Source organism: Lygodium microphyllum, chromosome 18, assembly GCF_053477565.2.
Source record: "Lygodium microphyllum isolate KBCC chromosome 18, Lygodium_microphyllum_v1.1.10, whole genome shotgun sequence".
Classification (NCBI taxonomy): domain Eukaryota; kingdom Viridiplantae; phylum Streptophyta; class Polypodiopsida; order Schizaeales; family Lygodiaceae; genus Lygodium; species Lygodium microphyllum.
In genome coordinates, this window is record NC_141152.1 from 78,707,461 (window position 1) to 78,724,301 (window position 16,841).

A 16,841-nucleotide genomic window follows, 5' to 3' on the forward strand; every position below is an offset into this window, starting at 1 on the left:
TTTCCTTAGGTTGTGACCAACGATGAGCGTGAGAGGATGTCCTAAGCTGTAGGTTAGTCATTGGATCCTAAGGGGAAAGTGTAGTGAGGAATGGTACATCCTGGAACGTAAAATATTAGTACCTTGAGAGGAGTTTGTGTTCGTTTGTGTTATATGTTTAGCAGCGCATCAAAGGGCCAATCCCTGCGATGTAGGAGAGCTGCAGTGGGGCTCCGACTATTAGTCTGTGGAGTGCTCCTACGTGTGTGTGACGAGGCGTTATGCCTATGTACTTTGGGTTCTCCCTTTGAGGAGTTTTAGGAAAACGTTGGACTATAAACTATAAACGCATAGATTAAGCTTTAGGGTAGTTTGTCATTCAGCATTAGATTGACGCTCCTGGTTCGCGAGGCCGTGAGGGTGTTTGCGTGTCATGAGCATGAGGTCCGGCTAGTGCCATAGCCAGTGCCGGCCCATTTTAGGTCCCATCAACTTGAAGATGAAACCTTTCGAACCTCCTTTTCACGACTTTCCTCCCTTATCCTTTGCATCTCTCTCCTTCTTCATGTACAGCAACACAACGATAATTGAGGTGGTGATGAGCTCTCTCTCTCTCTCTCTCTCTCTCTCTCTCTCTCTCTCTCTCTCAAAGCTTTGAGCTCTCTTGCTCTCTCTTTTGTTCTCTCTTGCAAATGGTTTTGAGAAATGCTATGCTTGATTTTTCACTGCTTTTTTTCTCAAAGTGACATAACTATTTGCATCATTATCAGTGTCCCAAATAGCATCACTATTTACATCGCTATTTTTAGTTAGTAATGCTTTTCATGATGCTGATATTTTTTGTCAGAGAACTAACTGTTCTAATTGCCCATTCTCTTTGTAGTGAGAAAGACTCAAGATATGGGAACTCCAATAATCCTAAGCCTTTCCTTATTCAAATTTCTATGAAAGAATAAATAATGAAGTAATAGCAATGGGCACCCACTATTATAGTGTATAGGTGTGTGGACCCACCACCTATAATGCATAGGTGTGCAAGTATTATTAGTGTAGTATGACATGACTGGCATAGGCATAGGAGCTTGTACCCCCAACAAGAGCATGATCATGCCCTTTCTCTGCCCACACACTTGCCCCCTCTATCTAGGAGCATATGAAGGTGTGCAATATTACTAGAGCCTAGAAGAATTGTCCACCCAAGCTATTGGTAGGCCTTGAGCAAACCAAGACAATGTAGATATGTATGTGGTCTTGTGCTTTGCCAAGCATGACCATGATATCTCCACCACACGAAAGTGGAAACGTGTCTTTTGTATCTTCCTTCTTTTCCATTATGACACTATGCCACACCATTCATTTTCTTCAACTTTACATGCATGACCGATGGTATGTGATGGAAGCACAGATTCCACCTCAGGTTGGGGCAATCCAACGTTATATCTGAAAAGCATTGATAAGCACATGATACTCAACCATGGCTTCATGAGATGTATTAGAATATGAAATTTCTCATTTGCAAAAGCACTTGAATGATCATAAGGAAGTGAAATGAGAATGAAGAATACTTGCATATTACCTCAGTCAACAGAGACTAGCAAAGGGAGTGTGATTATCTTGCAAAGAACTTGAGCATAAAACAAGTCCTTACACATACACATGCAAGACAAACATGACAATTAATAAATTCAAGTGAGAAATCACAACAAGCTCAAATGTATTAGCCACATAGAAACCACTGTTATAAGGAGAGATGACTTAAATACAAAACCATAAGAAAAGGTTGTAGATTCTAGTTAGCAACTTTCATCTCAACACATGTGCTAGGAGAAAAACACACAAGTAAATGCTAAATATAGTTTCCCACTTTGCAATCAATTGTTGTGTTTATTATTAGATGGTTGTCAACACAAGAAATAATGATATGCAAGTAGGGTTAATCCATAGTAGCCAAACAGGCCACCCCATCATCAACATAGAGGACCTTAAATGCACATAGGGTTGGCTTGCCCCAATATAGTAGTACTATCAATGCATGGATAGAGTGAGCCAAATGCAATTGACATTTATTTGCATTGAACGAGCTTGTTGTTGCTCTTGACCTATCTTATGCCAACAATTTGTATCTAGATGTCCTATCTTAAGGCAAAAACTGCAAAAAATGCATTAGTCTTGAAGGCATCGGACACTCTGTAGCCACATGGCCATACCCATGACACTTACCACACCAAATATTAGATCTAGGTGGGTTTGTATTTGAACTGCTTGAGGATTTTTGTGCACTAGAAGACTATGTTGTTATCGAATAAATTTCTTTCAAAGGTGCTTGCACTGCACCCATGATTTCCTCCTTCAACTTTCCTAAGGATTTTGCAATAATATCAGCTACTTTCGCTTCATCAAGAGGGGGCTAAGATTGAGGCATAGAAGGCATTCTTGCTACATCATATAGGTTGGAATTGAATTGTACAGATTTAAAGGTACGCTTGATACATTTGAACTTGCAGTTACCGATGGATTTAAAGGAACGGTCACATAAGACATATTCTTATATATCCTGCTTGAAGTGCTTGGATATTCCATCCGAGGTTCTTTGAATAAAGCCCTCCATCATTGTTGGCTAAGCTGCACTTCTTCCCACCATCTAGCATGTGTTTTAACATCTGCCAGTGTAGTTGGCCGTTGTAGGCTAACATGTTGATGAACTTCAAGAGTAAGCCCATCAATAAATTTATACTTTTGCCTGGGCTCATTAGGAGCTGGATTCATCTTTCAAATAATTATCTCCATACGCTCAATGTAATGTTCGACACTTTCGGTTGTTCCTTGGGACAAATAATCCAATTGAAGGACTAGTCTATCTTGGAAACCTTGCTGTCAAATTTTTTCTAGGAACACTCTTGATAAGGCAGCATAAGTCACTTTATGTTGAGTATCTAGGTTCCCGTACCACCTCGTTGCTTCATCTTTTAGTGTTGTAGGGAAGATATGAAGCTTTTGGTCATCGTCTACTATCTCATTGGCAACATAGGTCACCCAAATCTTTGCAAATGCGCATCGAGAACTTCATTCCACAATCCCCCAAATTGCTTAAAGTCAGCTAATCTGACTTGGTTGTGAGCCATTGTTTCTCTAAATAATATCTCTAGCCCTAAATATTTGGTAATATCAAACCACGCAGGTTTTTTGGGCTCCTTAAATAAAGATCTTAAACCTAGGTTAAGTACATCTTGAATTGAATCTCCCTTGTGGGAAATTCTGAACAAAGATCGTAGTTCGAAATTCGCTACTCGCTCTAGCCACAGAACCTCTTTTGGCTCCTTAAATAATTGGCACAATTCGGAATTCGACTCTAAATCCCAATCAAAGGGCGGTTCATTACTCCCTATTGTAGCATTAGCTTCACTCTCTCTACTATTGCTACTTTGTCTACTATGATATGATAGGCCTAACAAGTTCTACAGTTGAGTTAAGCACAGCAACTATCCCCAAGTTCAGTAATGTATTCATCCTTTCAAGACTTTCTAATAGCCAAGCCTCTTGTCACGCCACTCGTTCTCTAGCTCATTAATCTCGAGCTTCATTTTTTTGTCTCTGTCTCTCCTCCGAATTCATCCACTATAATTGAAATAGCTATTACTGTCATACTCTAAAATTTTGCACATTTTATTTAGAGCTCTAAAGTTAGGTTATTAATTGCATGTGCACTTAGAAGTTTAAGAATGGTTGGTAACTATGGGTGTATTTCTCTATAAGGCAACTTTTCTTCTTGCTTAGGAATTAAGCCTAAAATTTCAGCAACCTCTCTAATGTATTTTGTATCGAATGTAACTTTTAAACCTCTAGATACACGTATCCAAGGCACCACCTCATCCCATACCACTCTTCTAAAATTCTAATAAGCACTACAATCATACCAATCAAAGTGGTATGACACACTAACTGTATTTATTTCAACTACATTTATTAGCCTAAAATGCACTGCTAATAAAACTATGGTTTGCGTGCAATCGTTATAGCCCCAACTCCAATGAGATAATTGTTCTACGTCCACAGTTAATTGTAGGCAAAAATAATTGCCCCCTCTACTAATTCCCTGTCTCTTGCCCAATCTAACACTTGCCTTTGGAAATCTTGGGGTGAATTCAAAAAATAGTCTCTTAAGAAAGAGACTTTCTAATCACTCATTGACTTCCTACCAATGTGCCCTAGGATTCGAATATCTTAAGAAGACTCAACACCCGTTCGAGTACACTTGATCTCCTGGAAAACACACCATAAAATGATTGACCAAGCCACTTTTAACCAGGTTTCCAAGCCAACTCCTAAGAGTTGTTGCACTAGATAGGTGATTTTTTTTGCCACTAACTGCGATAACTCTATCTAGCCTTCCCTGATATTTCTGACACTCTAACGTAATAGTCCAACTATTCTCATGTAAATATCTAGACCTCAGTAAGCTTACTTACTCTTGCACTTCGCTCTTTTTCAACCTTCATGGCTATGTCTCTATATTGGGCACTAGGATATTAAGCCTAGGATGTTTGTCCCTAAGAGAATTGATTTCAAGGCATAGATCCAATAGATCTATCTGCACATCTCCAATTAAGTTCCTTTTAAGTTATTTCTTGTCTACCTTTATACAAAAATTTCCTTTTATTACTTACTAATCAATAAACATTCAAAACAATCAAGTAATATTCCACAAATCCATAAACCTTAATTCCCCTTTTAAACATCTCCCCTCTCCGTATTGTGCAATGCATCATTGCTATTAATGTTTAAATAATTAATTCACTTTTATTTTCCAATGGTAATGTCCTTTCTCTCCTCTTTGTTAACTAAACATTAATCATAACAAAAACAAGTTCTTTCCACACTCTTACACATCCACATACGCACTTCATTTTTAACCCCAATGTCTCCCCATAATTAACAAATTATCCTAGTGGCCCTTCGCTATTAATTCTCTTAATCACTCAAGAACTATTTATAGAAATAAAATATCAAGTTTCAACTTAGATGTTGAGGCTCTCCTCATGCCATCATATAAATCAATTCTCAATCTTGCTACAATTTATGAATTATTTTCTTTAAATAATTGTACTTATTTCTTATTAAGTTATTTTTCTAATAAATCTTAACAAGCCTATCAATCTTAGAATTAATTGAGAATACTCTTACATTCCCCTTGTCCCATATAATACAACTTAACACTTTGTGAACACTCTTAATTTGCGTAAAGTTGGAAACACCATACCTTATATGAATATTTTCTTAAAGAAATATCATTAAATTAATTTTCTCTTTCTTTAACTTCAAGAAAATTTCATAAAACATCAAAAACTATACTTTTAATTTTCCCATGAGAACTTCTCATTTTTGTTGAGCTAAAACATGAATTTTATCAGTAAATACTGTAATTTTTCACTTAAAATAACTATTTTTACTTTTTAAAACATGTTAAATACTCTTTAAAATTTTTAAAAATTTGTCAACAAACTTTTAGTAGTATAGAATGGATAGGAAAAATATTATTTCTAGTAATTGATCACTCATATATTTTGTACAAATGTTTATAAGCAATTTTTGAACCATTTTTAAGTATTTTTAGTCATTTTTATTTTTAGAAAATAAAATAAAATGTAAATAAATACTAACAACCATTCAAAGTGAAAAAATAGACTTTGAGGCATTGGAAAAAATTTCTAAACCAAGAAAATTATAATTTCATACTACTTATTTTTATTAAACAAATCACACACTTACTTGAAAACGCACAAGTTGAAATCTTGTCCTTGGAAGTACGTGCCCCGCAGTCCAGCTAGGAAGTGGGGTCCATGGAATCGTCTCGAACACAAGTTTCCTATTTTCCCTCTCCCAATATTTCCAACTTGCCAATTGTTTTATTATGATAGGAATGACCTTTATGAACTTTAAAGTTTAAGCTTAATTAGGAGGTTAATAGATATGGCTTCTTCAACATCCTCTTCGTGAAGGAGAAGTAGACTAATTCGATATCTTGATGATATGTATGCCAAATTGTGTGCAAAGTGCAGCGATTTGAAGCTCGAAAAATCTTCTACATGCCTGCAAACTCAGTTTGCCTCTTGATGCTCCAGATTGATGATAAGAGAAGGATCGCCAGATGATAAGAGAAGGATCATGGCGATGAAGGAGAAGAACCAAGATTTGCATTGCATCTTGCTATAGCATAGTTGTTTTCCTTATCCAAGCTCTCCTAGACTTTGATTTTTTTCCTCCTCATGCAATCTAACCCACTCAAAGAAGGCGCCCCATCTCCCTCTCTCTTTCTCCACAACTTGGTTGATTCTCTTCTCCTTCCAATTGGTATGGTGATTGGCTAAGATCTTGGAGGTCAAAGGGTTCTTCTCTTCTCCATGTCTCTGTTAAACGATCCCTCTCCCTATTTCCCATTAAGAATCATGCACCATGATACCATTATCATGCTCCCCTCCTCTTCCATGGCACCAGAAACTCCAAGATCGTGTCTCTCTCCCCCTTGACGGCTAGTTAGATGGCACCTTCATCCCCCTTTTGGCCTCTTTAAAAGACTAATTGATTGCTTGCTTTGATATCTAGTGAAAACAAATGATTTTTGAGCAAAAAGAAGAGCAGACCTACACTATTTCACGAGTCTTTGAGTAAGTCGAAAGGGTGCAAAAGGCGTATGATAGAATCATCCATGATCACAGATGTAGTAGTAGTTGCCATAATAACCACCCCTGCTTCTTCTTGTTCTTCTTCTTTTGATAGTTATAGGGTCACCCAAATATCCATTTATTTTTACGAGCCAGGATCCCTTGTCTCACTCCTCTTCCTCGAGAGAACGATGCCTCTCCCCTTCATGCCCCCCATTCGGTTGCAACCACTTTTTTTTTCAATTTAAGTTTTTTTAAAAATAATAATATCATCAACCCTTGTTTATTTGCTTGCACATTCAAGAAGCCTTTTCTTCATAATGCCCATAAAACAACTCAAATTCAACACAAGAGTTTACTTGCCAATCTTCTCCTTAGAGTCATGAAATTGCTTAAGTGATCATAGAAATTCGTCAATAAGAAAATGCTTGTAACCAGAAGACGGATAGAAATGTCCATGATGGTAGTAATTGGAGAGGAGAACTAACTTGCCTTCCTTCATGATCAACTTCCCTTCTTACCCAAGACTTATTCCAATATTTATTTCATTTCGGAGTAAATTTCCGATAGATATATGTGTATACCCAAAGTCCCTCATTATTGTTTGCATTGAGTCCTTTTATGAGGTGAATCTAAAATTAATGAATTGTGCATTGTCTGAATGAAATCATGTTTCTTATGCACCAAAACACTATTGGTCTTTAATCAAATATCTCCTTAAAATGGCTTACAACTTTCAAAAAAACCTCCAATTTTATTATAATGTTCCAACTTTGATCTTCCTAAACCATCGAGAATGTAAAGCCCTAAGTGTGAAACTACATAAAGATACTCAGAAGTAAAAGTATCCAAATGCTTTTGGATAATCTCAAACTTATCATCTACTCTCTCACCTCTTTATATATGTTGTAGAAACCTTCCCTCTACTTTCCCACTAAGGCACTCAAGTTAAACCACTATATCCATAGACCCAACATTGTTCTAAAAAATAATTGCTTGTCAAAATGTCTTAGGATGCCCATCCACTACACCATGGAGTTTAGTTTTTGTGTTAGCTTTCAAGAGACTCAAGGCGATGTCTTTTGAAACCAACTTTCCTTCCTTCACAAATTCTGACACTTGCTTCCCTATAATGGTATTCTTCTTTACTTCTACTCTAAGTAAATCTCAACATATCATTCTAAACATTGTCTAGCCTTTGCTGCCACATGTATTAGAAGCAAAATGTAATAGGTAAGTTAGGCAAGGCAAATCATCTTACATTCCGGATAATGAGTTAACCAGTCAAAAGATAAGGATGGGGACCCCAATAGGCGAAAGCCACTGCTTTTGAAATAGTCTTACCCAATGTCTATAAGTAGGGACTCATACTCCTTAGTCTTTCTTTCACATGAGGAAACTTTCCCAAATCCAAAAATCTAAATTCCATCTGCCTCTCATACAGTAACTTCTTTGAACCAACATTTTTCCTTTTGCCTAGACTGCGAAGACAGACTTCCAAGGACAACAACTACGACTACATTTGCATAGAATTAATATAAAATTTTGATAATAATGTGCTAATTGTATACAATTTCGTGAAAAAAATTTGCAATATTGGGCATGTTGTCATGACTAGGGATTCTTAGACAAGACCCTAGGAAAGTAAACGAATAGATTTTTGTCATAAATATTTCCATATTAGGAAAGCACTCAACTCATCGGGTCCATCCAAACTTTGATCATTTTCCATCTGGAAAATATGATCACTTTCTTCCCATTCAAACATGAAGAAGATTTTGACGATTTGCATGTGAAATTAAAATATATATTGTTTGACTAAAGGAGCTTATGTGCTATTTTTAGCCACTTGTCTTCGCACATGGGACTAACTTTAAGGGTAATTTTTCACCATTTTTCTTGCTCAGTACATTGGATCCCAGAGGGGAGAGCGAATATGTGATGGAATTGTTATCACGTCTATTCTTGTATTGTTTGGGAAAAATACAATTGGTTTTTGTTGGTTGATCAAACAACTCCCTAAATGCTTGTACATTCAACTAATTGTTGGATTATAGTTTGGATGGTTACTCCAAGTGCTTGTGATTGAAATGAATATTAGGAAGGTCAAGCAACACATGAAGCTCTATGCTAATGAGAAAAAGAAATCCCTTGAGTTGTTAAAATGTAACTTTCTCTAGTTGGATAGAATCCAAGCTAAAATTATGTCAGGGAAATGAAGTATGATTAAGTATTGATTCTAATGGTAGTAGAAGTCTGAATTATGAACCAACCCTTATGGACCAAGTGCAGCATTATCCACTCTTGGATTTGATTAATTGTACTTTGACCCTTTTTAGATAGGTTTTGACTACTATTAGGGTGATTGTCCACACTTTCCTTGCAAAATAAAACCAAAACTCCCATGCTCGACTAAGCCTATTCTTTCTTGAGGAAAGATTAGACAATATGCTAAAGATTACAAAAAACTTTTGGCCCAATACATAATTTTTTGAGGTCACACCTAGACTATATAATCCACTATCAATGGAAAAGAAAAAGATAGAGATAGAGAGAGGGATAGTGAGACTATATAATCATTATCCCTCTCCAAACTGATTATATAGGCTTAAAAACTTGGGATTACTTTTTTCATTTATGTTAGACTATCAATGGGAGTTGGTTTGTACTTGTTGGTGGAAGGGGAGCATCACTTATGTGTGCTACCTTGTGTCCAACTCTAGTATTTCTCTACTCAAGGGCCATCTTGGTGATACACTCCTCACTTCTTTCTTCTTTGATCTTTGTCAAACTTGTAGCCTTGAATCAAAGTTCATCAAGGTAGGGAATAACTTCAAAGGAAGTCTAGGTGGGGTTTGAGTAGTAGCAAGAAGTTTGGCTTAAGAGGGTAGGCTTAGTGATAAGGTTATGATAGAATTTTGAAAGGGGTTTCTAATATAATCATTTGATAGAGAATAAGGAGGTTAACAAGGGTAAGGTGATGATTATAGGGGGGACTAAGAGAAAGTAGTATAGGTAGAGAAATTTACTTTAGAGTAGGTAGATGGATGCGAAACGAGTGGCATGGAAATTTGGTATGACGAGGATCTCTAAAACCATGAGCATGAACCAAAACACAACCCTTGAGTGTGAACCAAATTCATGAAACTTGATCCCTTACTTCCTATTTGCATGCTTTCTCACTCTTTCTCACTATCCCTCTCTCTATCTCTGTCTTTTTCTTTTCCACTATCTTTTTCTCACTATCTCTTCATCTTCCTTTCCTCACTATCCCTCTCTCTATCTCTGTCTTTTTCTTTTCCACTATCTTTTTCTCACTATCTCTTCATCTTCCTTTCCTCTTAGCATCCTCTTTTCACACTCCTCTCCCTCTATCTCCTTCTCTCTCACTATCTCACCCTCCCTTATTATTATCCTTCTCTCTCACTGTCTCCTTTTCTTTTTACTATCCTCTTTTACACAATCTCTATTTCTCTCTCTATCTCCTTCTCTTACTTTCTCTCCCTCTATCTCCTTCGCTTCTTACTATCCTCTTTTACAAAATCCCTCTCTCTCTCTCTACATTAGGGGAGTTTTGAGGTCTCGATAATGCCCTGTAAGAGATCCTAGAGAGAGAAAACAATTTAAGAAATAAAATCATTGTATAGAATTTTTAAAAGGTTTATATTTTGGTAAGTTAAAATATCAAAATTCGTTAATAATTCATTGTTGTGATATTCTCGTGGTCACATCAAACCTAGAAATCTAGGTCGCCATAAAGTTGGCAAGGTTGTCATAATGAAGATCTTACCTCTCCTCATTAAAGTGAAAAGTAATATTCAATTTGAATTTTGGTGGATACTCGATTGCCTCCCTCCATCGTTTCTCTCTTCTTTTTTTCTCCTCCTTAGTAGTCTCTTCTTTGTTTTCGTTCTTGCTTCTAATCATATCCTTAGCTATGGATCAATCACCCAATGATCTCTGTAACTTAGCTATGGATCAATCATCTAATGATCTCTGTAGCTCTCATAAAAGACCTCTCTATCATCTTCATATTGAGTTGGACAGTGAGTATGAACCAATAAGAAAGATAACAAAATCTATCACGGTTACAGAGTCTATGAAACATATATTGAGGTTTGAAGGAAAGAAGAATATTGATCTTTGGTTAGATGGAAAGCTATATCCCAAAGATCCTAATAGAAATAGCACTCCTCCTTTCTATAGTAGCTCATCATTAATGAGGTTTATTGGTGATGGCTACAATGGATTTTTAGGTTATACACTTAATCTTGTTGCAGAAAAGGATATCCTTGGACTAGAGAATCATCTTTTGATGAAACACAATATAGAGTTGTTGCAGAAGCTAGAGGATTGTCAACAAAAAATTCATTCATTGGAAAAGCGTATCAAAGCTTATCAACGAAAGCAAACTTTATTAGGCCTTCGAAATCGACAAAGAGCTCTTAAAAATATTGAGAATCTCAAACGAGGAGGAGGAGGCTGTGGTAAAAGAATCCAAGCAGCAAGGTATATTTTTTTTCACTTGAAAAATCTTAAATATGGCTTTATTTAAACTACTTGCATTGATTTGTGATGTTAATTTTGCTTAGATCTCTTCTACAACCAAATACAAGTGAAAGAGATTCTTTAAAAGCAGCTCAGTTTTATTATCATCTTCTTCCTTCAGTAGTTTCAAAGGATATTTTGGAGAAGAAGAAATTTAAAAAGGCAAAGAAACAATGCTTGGAGTCATTTGTAAAGGATCATTCTTTGGATTCTGAGTTAGTACAGAAGACACTGGATAGTATTGGTATCAGTCAAGATGCTTATATGCAACTTTTCCAGCTTTTACAATCAAATATGAAGCAAGGACAGGTACGCAATTGCATACTTCCGAAGCCATTTGTGGTTAGGACTATCAGACATAGAGTTAATAACAAAGTGATGGAGATTCTAGGTGAGCCTTTTCATATCAAGGCTAGCTTCAAGGGCAAGAAAAAGGAGGTTACATTCAATGAATTTAACAATATTTTCCTTGACTTTCCCACCCTACAATGCTTAATGATCAAATTTTATGACTTGTCAGTAGCAAAGGCACAGGGAGTGGCTAGATTTGTGATTAAACTTGATGAAAGTGAGATTCTGAAATGTAAAAAATTGGAGAGAATCTATATCACCTTGATGAATAGAGCACTTTCGTCAGGTCATTGCAATCACTCAACATCATTTAGTGTTCAATCTGAATGCAACATCTAGTGGCTAGGAGCATTTGAGGTAGATACTGAGAATTTTGATATACTATATTGGGTTTTTCATCAAACATCAATACCTAATGTTATTCAAAGGCAACAAGCAGGAGAAGAGCTATTTGTTGAAGGATTTGGGAACTACAGGATTGAGTGGCACATAGCTGGTGACCTAAAGACACTCAAATGTATGTATAATGTATCAAAGGGAGCTAACTCGATATCTCCTTGCTTATACTGCATGTCACCAGCTACAGAGTTAAACTCAAGCTTTTGGAATAGAGCTCCCTCTAGGCACAATAAGGATCCACAGTTTAAACCAGTCTTGGACATTCCTTTAGCGAATGCCCATATTTGTACACTTCATGCACTTTGCAGGATAATTGAAAAGCTTGTTCATCTCTATATAGGATTTGCATGGAAGGTGAAGCCATTATCAACTAGAACAGATGCTATAACAAAGGTTGAAAAAGTTCTCTCTGCAATTGGTTTGCATGGTGACAATGTTGTTATTGAACCAAATCTTCAAAAGTCTAAGGATGGTAATTGTGTCCCAAAAAAACCATCTATTGGTGGAGTGAAGGCTAGAAGGTTTCTAGGCTTTCATGGGAGACTTGGCAAGATAAACTCGAGAAATGGTGGCTCAACTATTAAATTTAATCAGTGGAAATCCCTCCATAATGCAGTTAAGGATCACACTGATAATGGACAAGCTTGAAATAGAAAAGCTAAAGTTTGGGAAACACTAGACAAAGTGTTTTTTTATTGTGATAAGACTGAATGGAATGATGATGATCTCAAAGACTTTAAAAACCAATTGAACCTTTTCAAAAAGGCGATGACAGAAGCTTGGGGTGATCAACACTTTACTCACTATATGGTAAGAAGTTTGTATATGTTTGTTTCTTCATTGTCGAACTCATATAATGTTTTTTAATAACTTTCTTTATTTGTTGACTATGCAGCATATTCTATACAACCATGCTCCATACTTTATTAAACAATATGGATCTCTATCTATCTGGTCAACCCAAGGTATGGAAAAATCACATTATCAAGCAAGAACAAAATATTTCAGACACATAAGACATGGAGGTGGAAGACACAAAGCCAACAGTTTATTAGAGGTTTTTCAATGGTTCTATCGATAAATTTGGCATAAATTCAAGATTAAAGGTACAACCACATCAAGCAATACATCATCTTTAGCAAGGACTATACAAATTGTTACCCAAAGAAGAAAAAATAGATATTTAAATTCTTGCACAAAGCAAAGATTTACAGAATGGTTACAAACCAAACAAAGAGTTGGGAAAAGATGGGTTTCAAGAAACCCTTAATCTTTGGCATCTTCTAGTCTGATTGTAGTGCAGAAGAGTCCTTAGTTTTAGGCACCTCAACAGGGCCTTCAAAGGAGTCCTTGGTTTCAGGTAGCTCGACAGGGCCTCTAGAGGAATCTTTTGTTTCATCCCACTCAATAAGACCTCTGTATTTCAAAAACTCTTGTTTTCGATAGCCTGGAAGAAGCTTCAAATTCTTACTATCTCCTACATAAGAGAGCAAATAGGAGCCAAGAACTCCAAAATATCCAGCTCTAGATCCACTGTATCCAGGCATGAAGCCAAAAACTCTTATGGCTTCTTCCTTCTCCACTAAAATGATCTTGTCCAAACCTTTGCTGAAAACTTGAGATCCAATTACCTTTGAGATAGCTCTCAAAGCCATCATTGGTAGACTTGGAGAGCTTGACAATCTATTATGATATATTACAATTGTTTGATTGTTTAAGTTTCCAATATAATGGCCAAGGCTTTGATTTTTTCCAAGCTTCATTGGCCTAGAGCCCTTGGCCCTTCTAAGAAAGTTGTCTAGATCTTCAATCTCAATCTACAGAACAAACCACAACAGTACAAGATATAAGATATTTATCTATAATGCATAATAAAGTCTAACATAAACTCAATAGGTAACTTTGAATTATATTTCATACCTTAGGGTGTTCGTCTTCTTCAAGAAGACTATCATCATAAAGATTTATTGAACTCTTGGGCTTCTCATCTGATGGAGACTTCAATCTCTCTTCATACCCTACATCATCAATATGAAGTTTCTTTTGGACCTGCAAGAACTCTTCTTCTGTAGGTAGCCCCCCCTTTTCGTATTCTATTATCTGATTAATACATGTATGTAAGGCTATAGAGCTATCTTGGAAATTCTCTCCCTCAACATCAAGACTTGCTAGTGGTTCTTGTTCATAACCTATAAAATTCATGTCATTTTTGCCCCAACCTACAAGGATTGCTAAGCAATAATCTTCTCTAAGATCAAAAAGATGTTGAATATCATTTAGCAACACATATCTCTTCTTATTGATAAGATAAGTGGAAAATGTTGGAACACATGCAAAAGGACCTTCTTCATCAACCTGTGCACTTGGCTCGATCTCCTTTTCTTCCACCATTGTGATATTGTCACTCTTGAACAAACCTACATCAAAACCTTGGACAAGTTGATTCTCAACATTTTCTTGGAACATCTCCTCCTTCTCTTCGACCTCCTTATCCATACTTGCAATATCCTCTAGCTTTCCCTGTTGGTCTATATCTGGAGAAGAATTTTCCATGTACTGAAGATACACAATAAATCCAACGTCCTTGTGGATCAAAAGGCATTGGTGTTGATACCTGTGAAAAGGGCAACATGTTTCTTTCTTTCTGAAATTCCTCATCAATGAGGTTGAACCTGCCTAGCAAAGTTGACCTAGATGTACTGGTGGCTCCCATGACATCACTATAATGAACAAATCCATTGACTTTCAAACCTTGCACATGTCTATCATAAAAACATATGTACTCCTTAAGTTTATCTTCAAGATCCTCCAATAACTCCTTCAAATCAAAAGGAACATTGAAAATTTCCCTGATATAGCCAAACTTGGAAGAATTTCCAGTGGTGTGTAAGAAATCAAAGAGCCTATCATCAGATGTCTCCATTAGCTCCTCCTCATCCATTCCTTCCAGAGATAGCTTCCTCTTTGTCATCTTGACCAGGAAAAGATTTATCCCTGAAAGCAAAGCAGAATAGCAACAATATCCAATAAAACAAGATGGAACCATGGAAAGAGGCCCCAAAATTGCATTTTTCAAGACAAAAATTTCAAAAAAGGAGAAATTTTTTAGTTGACCGGTGAAACGCGAAAATTAAAGTGTCCAAGGCAAATGCCTGTGAAGAACGGTCACCCTGGCATATCACGAGTGGAGCTTGATATCTCAACACTCCCCCTCGAGCTCAATCCCAATTCCTGCACACCAAGCAGGTCTCTGAACTTGCGCAGCTTCTCTGCGCCCAATGCCTTCGTGAATATGTCAGCTACCTAATCCTCTGTGCTGACATAAACTAGATCAATAAGACCTAGTAAAACCCTCTCCCTCACATAGTGATAATGCACCTCAATGTGCTTTGTTCTAGCATGATAGATTGGGTTATTTGCCAAGTGGATACTACTCATGTTGTCACAATAAATGACAACTGGTCTATCTGTAGGTTGATGCATATCATAAAGTAGCTTATGCAACCAAGCTACCTCACATGCAGCCATTGCTGCACCCCTGTACTCAGTCTCCGTGCTCGACAAGGCAACTGTAGGTTGTTTCTTGCTGCTCCAAGTGACTGCAGCACTCCCAAAAGAGAACACATATCCACTGGTAGATCGTCTATCAGAAATACTACCAGCCCAATCAGCATCAGTGTATCCATGCAACTGTATCTGAACCCCAGTCTCATAAAATAGTCCATACTACAATGTGGACTTCACATATCTGAGTATGTGTCTAGCCGCATCCAAATGTGGTTTCCTTGGAGCCTGTATAAACTAACTTACCAATCCAACAACATAGCTCAAATCTGGCCTGGTAATAGTCATATAAATCAAACTTCCTACTATGCGTCTGTACATAGTAGGGTCTTCCAGAAGCTCACCTGCATCTGCGCTCAGCTTCACATTCTGCTCCAAAGGAACTGAAATAGGCTTACAGCCTGTCATCCCATATTTGGACAGCATGTCCAATCCATACTGCCTCTGCAAGATCTGTATCCCACTTGGTGATCTAATCACCTCAATGCCCAAGAAATAACGCAGCTCTCCCAAATCCTTCATCTCAAACTTCTGCTTCAATAGCATTTTCACATGAAGGATATCTTCATCACTGTCACCTGTCATAATCAAATCATCAACATAAATGACAAGTAGCATAATACATTTCTCTCTTTTTCTCACATAAAGTGAGAAATCTTCCTTGGAAATCTAAAAGCCAATAGTGACAAGATACTGTCCTATCTTGTCAGACCATGCTCTAGGTGCTTGCTTCAAGCCATACAAGGCTTTCTTCAACCTGCAAACAAACTCAGGATGAACAGCATGCACATAACCTGGTGGCTACTCCATATAGACCTCTTCTTGCAAATCACCATGCAAGAAGGCATTCTTTATATCCATCTGATGTAAAGACCATTCCTTTGATGCAGCCATAGCAATGACTGCTCTTACGGTTGCCATCCTTGCAACCGGACTGAATGTTTCTTCATAATCAATGCCATATGTTTGTGCATACCCCTTGACTACTAATCTTGCCTTGTATCTGTTCACAGAACCATCTGCATTGTGCTTCACCTTATAAACCCACTTACAGCCAATTGCATTCTTACCTTTAGGCAAAGGTACCAATTCCCATGTAGCATTTGCTTCCAAGGCATCCATGGCTTTCTCCCATTTTTCTTTTTCCATGCCTTGCTCAAAAGAAGTGGGTTCTGGTTCATGTATCACTTTGACCATATAGGCATAGTGAATGGCTGTAAATCCATCATATTTCAGCCTATCCACAGGATACCTAGCTCTGGTAGACCTACTTTGCTCACTTCCAGGTGCTCTCAAAACATCCATGGTCTTCCTTACTCCAGGTGTAACAATAGAAGGAAT